This window comes from Typopeltis vanoorti, chromosome 1 (genome assembly GCF_054136105.1).
Source record: "Typopeltis vanoorti isolate ZY-2024b chromosome 1, IOZ_Tvanoo_1.0, whole genome shotgun sequence".
Taxonomy (NCBI): Eukaryota; Metazoa; Arthropoda; class Arachnida; order Uropygi; family Thelyphonidae; genus Typopeltis; species Typopeltis vanoorti.
Genome location: NC_143549.1, coordinates 29,769,685 through 29,777,656, shown reverse-complemented (window position 1 = coordinate 29,777,656; position 7,972 = coordinate 29,769,685). Strand labels below are relative to the sequence as shown.

At 38.5% G+C, this 7,972-nt stretch overlaps 1 pseudogene; it reads left to right on the top strand.

Moving 5' to 3' along the window:
* The first annotated feature begins 6,455 nt into the window (after positions 1–6,455).
* LOC150109857 (5-hydroxytryptamine receptor pseudogene) lies at positions 6,456–7,673 on the top strand (annotated as a pseudogene).
* Positions 7,674–7,972: the final 299 nt, after the last annotated feature.

Here is a 7,972-nt window from a genome sequence, read left to right as displayed (position 1 = left end):
AATTCTGCAGCGAACTCACTCACTGATATTGCAGACAATAGAGATGGATTTTGCACATTCTGTTATTATCCCAGTTTGGTTTATAAAGACCCACGTTATCTGGTCCTAATAGGGCAGCTGTCCCAATATGCGAAAGGGGATGACTTGATTAGGGAAATTGTCCCTATTAGGACCAGATAACGTGTCATCCTGCGAAAGAGGATGACTTAGAAAATATAATTGACAATGGAACAGAATATTTAGAAAAAAATTTTTGAAATATTTCCAACCATAATTTCTGGCAATATTTGAGAATTTTTTCTGTAACTGTTGCGATTCTCAATTCAATAGACAATAAATAACTTTTTGTTGTTATTATTGTTATGACATGTGAATGCTCATGCACATTGCGAGAGGTTACATAAAGCTAAATACACAGAAGAAAGAACGTTCGCGTCTAGAGGAAAGAACTTCATTATAATCAAACCTTTAGCGGTTTTTATTAGCGATTTCCTTGTCATTTGACCTTTAATGTATTCAAGTAAGATTTTCGCCTCAAAAAAATGAAATTTTTAATTCAACAACCCAAATAAATAAATAAATTAAAAATAATAGAACTCGCGCTGATTTTGATAACACTACCAATTAGGATTTGGAACAAGCAACAGGTGGCAGTGTCTACTATATTCTCGTCACTCGTATTTTCAAGAATAGCCAATCGAAATGAACTCAACTAAGGACACAGACTCTGACGAAAGGAGTCGGCCGTCTACGGAATTCCAAATATAGAGCTATATTCGTATGTGACTCATCTATCTCTGCTGTTTAACTTATTTTTTGTCTAATTCTGTATCTGACCCGTAGATGGCGTTCTTGTGTTTCTGTGGAGTTTCTTTTATTTTATTCTGAAAACCGAACACTCCACCCTTCAAACTGAATATAAAAGAGGCAGTGAATCGAAATTCTATAAGCCCAAGTGAGAGTGTGGAGATTCAGTATGGCGGCATCCATGGTTCCAGTTGAGATTAATTTTCCAGGATCTGAAGAGTCCTTTTGTGGAAAGGACAATATTATGCATCCTGATGGTCGTGTAACCTTTGCAATGCAACCTCTGTCCTCCGTAAGCGGAGAATTATCTCACAGGTGGGCGACTTCCCCAACCGTCATTCTTGATTATCAAAGCGACTTCCTGAATCAATATTATCGCTTTTCATCGTATCCAATTTCTGTTGGTCAGTGGTTGAGACAGTTTACACAAGCATAAATCGTGAGTGAGCATGGCCTAGCAGCTTCTATACGAAACAGTGACGAGGTCACGGATGCTATCACTTCTATCAGTATATAGTACGAATTTTATTGTATTGTTTAGTTTCAAGAATGAACAGTCCCCACTTCTCCTAACAATGGACACAGTCCGATGCATTCTTTGATATATAAACACCATACAGGGAAATAATGAAACCAGAGCAGGATGGCGGCTGCTTTGATTGTGTGAATTGATTGATTGTTAGCATAAAGCTTAGAAAAAAAAAAAGTCACTCATTTAACTGTTTCACATTAATGTGACACATAACGTTTTTCGTATTTACTTTCCACAGTCTTAGATTAAATGTCACGATAGCAGATACGTCTTCTTGTAATTCTGTATTGCCAAGAGCACCAATTATCAAGGGCTCTGCTTCAATTATATTTAAAATTTTTAATTTTAGTATATTAAGAATCGATGCTAAGAGGGCTCGTAATGGATTTTCTTCCGTCAGTGTTCTTTATTAAGATCGCTACCAAGTGCGCGAGGAGCTCAAAATAACTTCGCAGATATCATTATTTCGATGAAGCCAAAGAATCTAGAAGCACACAAACGAGTATAACGTCACTGTAACTTTACACTGGGTTGCGCAAAAGCCTCGCGCTATAATCGAGGGCCTAGAGAATGAAGACGGGCTCGATTTCGTTCTAATAATGACCAAAGCGCGGCTAATGCAACCTCCGTATCAGACCGAGAAACTCACATTCGCCTGAAAAGTCCTGACAAAGTTTTCGCGTCTAGAACGGGATTCGAACCCAACAGAAGGGTCTTTCAAAATTGTTTATTTAGATTTTTTTTTAATGCTTCTGTTAGTTTCCAACAAACTTACTCAAATATGTTGGGACGTCTCCATAAAGGCATTCATATCATAATAGAGTACAAAAAAATTGTCAGTATTTATGTCTCGTGCCAATATCCATTCGATAAGAAGAGAATTCTTCCTTTTATTGCAAATGCACGAAGTCTTTTAAGAAAGAAAAAAAAAAAAAAAGAAGAAAGGACATCCTAGCAAAAAGCTAACCACTTACCAGATGTTCTGATGACCTTTAAAATGTCGATTTATCAAAATAAACAATAGAAAGGAAATAATAAAAAAAAACTGTTCTTCAGTAGTGTAGTTGGTTGCTAATCGCGAAGATCAAGCCGCCGCCACCGCGATTAGATGAAGTTGCTGAGCTGCAGATTAAATAAACTGGTAGTTGGAATAGAACGATACAAAAACAGATTAAAGTATGAAAAATGTAACTATCGCGTACATGAGAACTCGTTTTGTTTTTCGGAGCTTAATGATCAGAGAAGTGGACCAACTCCCCACTCCATTATTTATTTCCTTCATATTTTCGCTTAATGGGCCACATTTGCGAGCTACAATTTGCTTCATTTGCATTTTTATTAAATATTATCCTTATTTTCCAAACAAATCGCTTTGGTAGTGAAGGTTAAATTAATTATGCTTCAAAGGGAGGCATTAGTCAGGACTTATGTTAGCCTGGTGCAGGGTGCTTCTGTTACAGCTGTGTAGCCTTCGTGTGGTTCGGTCTGGTTTGTAATTAGGCTTTTAGTTACTGTTAGGAATGTTGGGGAAAGAGAGAGGTTCGATAATTCTAGGCACAATGGATTTAAAAGCTCCGAACTATAATTAGCTTTAGTAAATAATGTGTCTTTTGCAAGTTCAACTAATCCTACCTAATGATGTCAAATACATGCACGTGGCGCTGGCTACTCAACAAACCTTTCTACGGCTACTAATTGCTCGCATTTGCCCATTTTAATCGCTAGTATACTTTCTTAACGTATTGAGGATATAGGAGTGATTGTGACGCGATTTGTACTATTACAATTACAGCTAAGCATAATACAAACATAGTAATGTAATAATTAGATTCTTAATTAAACTATGTGTATATTCCCTTAGCATCATTCTTAGGTAATGAGTGACGCAACAAAATGTTTAACAATCAGGTTCATTCTTATTATTGCATCATCCAGTAATCCATGAATCAAATTCAACGCTAACACTAGTTAGCGTTGAATTTGATTCATTTGATTCAATATTTTTCAACAATAGAAACACATAAACGTTGAATTTGATTCAATATTTTTCAACAATAGAAACACACTAGTGATGTGTTTCTATTGTTGAACCAAAAAGATAGTCAAAACTGCTAGTTTTTCTTGCTAGCAATTTCAACAATAATATTTGCTTTCAGTTAAAATAATGAAATATTTTATTGTGGATTTAATTACATTTTCAAACATTTTCAATAATGGCATTAAATCCTGAATGAGTGGTTGAGCACTCCCCTCCTAGTATTTGATTTTAATTCCATTCCAAACAGCAGATAATACAGAAAAGTCATTATTTTCAAAGTTCCTCAGTCATAATTTCAGTGTTACGTTTCGTTTCATTGTTCGTTGCCATGACAACCATAGTCCGTTATACAAAGGCTACATGTTGCATTACAAAATTCAAACGAATAAAAGGTCATTTTTATTTCATTTTATTCCATAATAAAAAGGGGAACCGTGGACAAAAATCTAGCTTTAAAAAAAAAAAAAAAAAAAAAAAAAAATTCTGTCAAGAACATCCACGCACGCTTTCCTTTAAAATAAAATTATTATTTAAAAAAAAAATACTACTTTTAAAGTAGATTTGCACATAATGTAGTATGTTTGTGATATCTTTCACCTTTGCTCTATTTTCTTTACGAATAATTAATGTAGTTCTCGATAGATGGCAACACTGTTACCTGATTCTAAATATATATTATTAGTAACTTGAATTACATAAAAATACATTATCAGGAAATAATATATTATATAATTATAACATTTCATTTGTAAACATTATAATATATTTTGTAAATTGAATAACTTTTAACTATTTCTTTTATAAATTTATTTATTTAAAAAATTACATCTGCACCATTTTAATATTTGAAAGCTAACATTGAAATAAAAGCTATGTGCACTGACGTCTTAGTGGGTTGTAAGCATCATTCAGCACTTGCAATTTTTGGCTAAGAATAGATGCATGCAAAATTGAATTTTTTTTCCTCCTTGCAGACTTTAAAGCTGCAGCGGAACAACAAAAGTCCACAAATAGAAGTTTCCCAAGGGTTTGCTGTTTTGAGCATGTACCAGGTTTTATCATCCAATCAAGAACGATAGCATCAGACATAGGTTTTTATAAGGATAAATTGAGTGTCAGTCCCATCCAGTGCAGAATGGAGACCTGTTTCCGCCTTTTTGTAGCAGCTGCCGGATTTTCTACGTTCGCGGTTCATTTAAGGAGGGTGTAATCTTCTTTGTAAGATTACAGAAGGAACTCCGATTACAAGAAAGGTCAGGCACTGATCAGATTACGCCACCTACAGCGAATCAACACTAATAACCCTCTGCAGGGGAAGGGGGTAGCCTCCAGGGAGTACACAAGATGTCCAGCAGTACCCACAATCCATCCGGGAGCGCAAACACCTATTAGACGGAGTGCTATGTCATCAATCTTGCGCTAGAAAAGATGCTCCTGGCTAGCTGTTAAGTAATAGGAGACAATGTAATGCAACTGGTAGCGAGGTTAAATCAGTTTACTGAGCAATAGGAAGTTGAAACTCCCTAATGAATAATTCTGCCCTACTCCATTACCTCGAAATCCAGGTGTTCGCTTTGATTCCCCCCCCTTCCCCCAACTCCAGTTTTTTTTTTTTTTTTTGATCAGATCTTGTTGCTATGGCAACATGGGCGTATAGAAATGAGTTTTATAAAATATTACGTTCTCAAGTGAATTCATTTGCTATTTTAGTTGTCGTGAAGCGAAGACGCATTTTTTGGAGATGGGGAGTTTAGTATATGAAAAGGGCGGGGGGATATCTGTCCAAAGAGCTTTTCTTTATAGGTATCGAATTCGCTGTTTGAAGGAATCCTTCTTCACTTTGAAACGTGACGTATTCTTGAGTGCCAATGTCGCACATCTCTTTCTCCTACAATCAAGGATACATCTGTCTAGAAGAAGACCAATTGACCAAAAGGATCAACTGGACGTCTTACCTTTTTATTCCGAGTGATTTTAAGAACATCTAAGTTTACAACGAGAATATTCTCTCTCTCTCTCTCTCTCTCTCTCTCTCTGTCTCTCTCTCTCTCTCTCTCTCTCTCTCTCTCTCTTCTCTCTCTCCGAACATGTAGCGCCGCACACAACGAATGGTTACCATAGTAACCGCTACTTTAAACAGCCAGGTAATGGTGAAGTGGTTACAAGTAAAGGTTAAGTGGGCTCAACTACAAAGCAAGTGGTGTGGAAAATTTGAAGGATGTTAATTAAGCAAAGATACTACCTCAAAGGCAGAAAAGGAAAAAATAGTAAATAAAAAATATATATATAAAATTAAAAATAGAAAATTAATGGCTTATATATTTCGGTCATCTTTCCAATTATTAACCGCGACTTCTTTCTTCAGAAGTCATTGAACATGCGCATTGGATCCATACAGAAAGCCTGGTTGCTATGTTACAGCTCGTGCCCAACCATGAGCTATAGAGTTATGTAGACGGTCGCGGGGGACATCTTTATTTCATTAGGCAAAGCTTCGAGATCCGATAGAGTAGTGCAACATCCGATGATTACACTTTAATTTATTGCGTAGAAAAATCAATCAAAATAACATTAGTAGTGTCTAGTTGCACGCGGCCAGTTTCACTTAGCTGCAAACTGATGAATAAATCTAAAAGGAATTGTCACTGATAATTATTAGGAGATTGGACCGTTAATAATCGTGATTGCTTTTCATGTTGTTACCAGCAAGTTTGCATCGGTTACGCATTCATTACAATGCGACTAAGTCTCTGGTAATTAGAGTCGTTAATTAAGAAGGATGATGAAAACATTGCAGATTATCTTCCGCTGATAAAGAAGAGCGGCTTTAGGCAGGGTAGACTTGATCCATATAGTAGTTAACGACATTCATTTTTGCTTGTATTTGGCAACAATGTAACGTCAGGTTTGTTTGTTTGTATCTTGCAGGCTTACTTCATCTTCGCTGCAGGATCCTGTGATGCGTAGGAGCACATCGTTGGAGGATACAGTCTCCTTTCACTCCTGGGACTAAGAAACTTTTCTTTCAATTTGAAACCAGCAGATTAAGCTCATTCGGATAATCAGAGACCGTTCGCCATGCAGCAGTGGAACTTTTCCTCGAATGACGTAGCAGAAGAGATTCTGGTCGTCAACATCACCAACATTTCGCACTTGCTCCCTCTTCCAGATATTTCCGATGGAGTAAACCTGTCTTCCAGCCTCCAGAACACCTCGCTTGGCAATCAGATCACATTCGTTATCGTAACATCTCTCGTGTTGTCTCTGGTGATCCTGGCAACCGTTATTGGGAACATGTTTGTCATAGCCGCCATTTTGTTCGAGAAGAATTTACAGACGATGGGTAACAGTCTGGTTCTGTCTCTAGCTGTGGCCGATCTGTTGGTGGCGTGTCTTGTGATGCCCTTGGGAGCCGTCTATGAAGTAACCCAGGAATGGACTTTGGGACCGGAAGTTTGTGAGATCTGGACTTCCTGTGACGTTCTTTGTTGCACCGCCTCAATCTTGCACCTTCTTGCCATCGCAGTGGATCGCTTCTGGGCGGTGACCGACATCGATTACGTTCGTCAGCGGAACTCGAGACACGTATCTATCATGATCTCCCTAGTGTGGATCACCGCCTTTGTGGTATCCGTCAGCCCGGTGTTCGGGTGGAAAGATCCCGACTTCCAGTACAGGATCGAGGTAGACAGGACTTGCATGGTGAGTCAAGACTTGGCCTATCAGCTGTTCGCTACTTGCTCCACCTTCTACATCCCCTTGGTTCTCATCGTTCTTCTCTACTGGAGGATCTACAACGTAGCCAAGAAGCGGATACGACAGAAGCCCGGCGGAAGACCGAGGACGCGATTCGAGAGGTCAGAGGTCAGCGTGGTGACCGCTTCTATGGTGGAAATGACGGGCTTCTCGACCACCACTTCTTCGTCTCATCCTAGTTCGGACGCTGCGAGTTTCGTAAATGGTAGTCTGGCGTCACACAGCACCGCACTGCTCAAGTTACCCTCCACCAAGAAACATTCGAGGGAGTCCGTGAGATCACGGAGAGAGAAAAAAGCCGCTAAAACTCTGGCCATCATCACGGGCGTGTTTGTCGTGTGCTGGCTGCCTTTCTTTGTCACGGCGCTGATAATGCCTTTGTGCAGCTCGTGCGATCTGAATCGGACCGTGTTCAGCGTGTTCTTGTGGTTGGGTTACGCCAACTCCATGGTCAATCCCATCATCTACACCGTGTTCAGCCCTGATTTTCGCACGGCCTTCAAAAGAATCTTGTTCGTGAGGAAAAATAAAGGTTTCTAAAGGGTGTTGAGTGGATAATTTATCAATAAAGGTGTTTCGGATGATCCTAAAAATCACTTTATTCAATTACAACTACGCTAATCTCATTGTAGCAGACGACTTTTCTAATAATTAAAACAACACGGTACACCATGGGATGGCGCCACCTTCGAATAGTATTATATTACCCTGAATGAAACATTTTGGTTGTTAAAAATCGCATTTTTTTAAAAAAATCTTCAAGATGAGCATTAACAGAGGTCTATTCTCGTCTCGTGTTATCAGGACACGATAACATGATGGATGTGGCGGACACATTT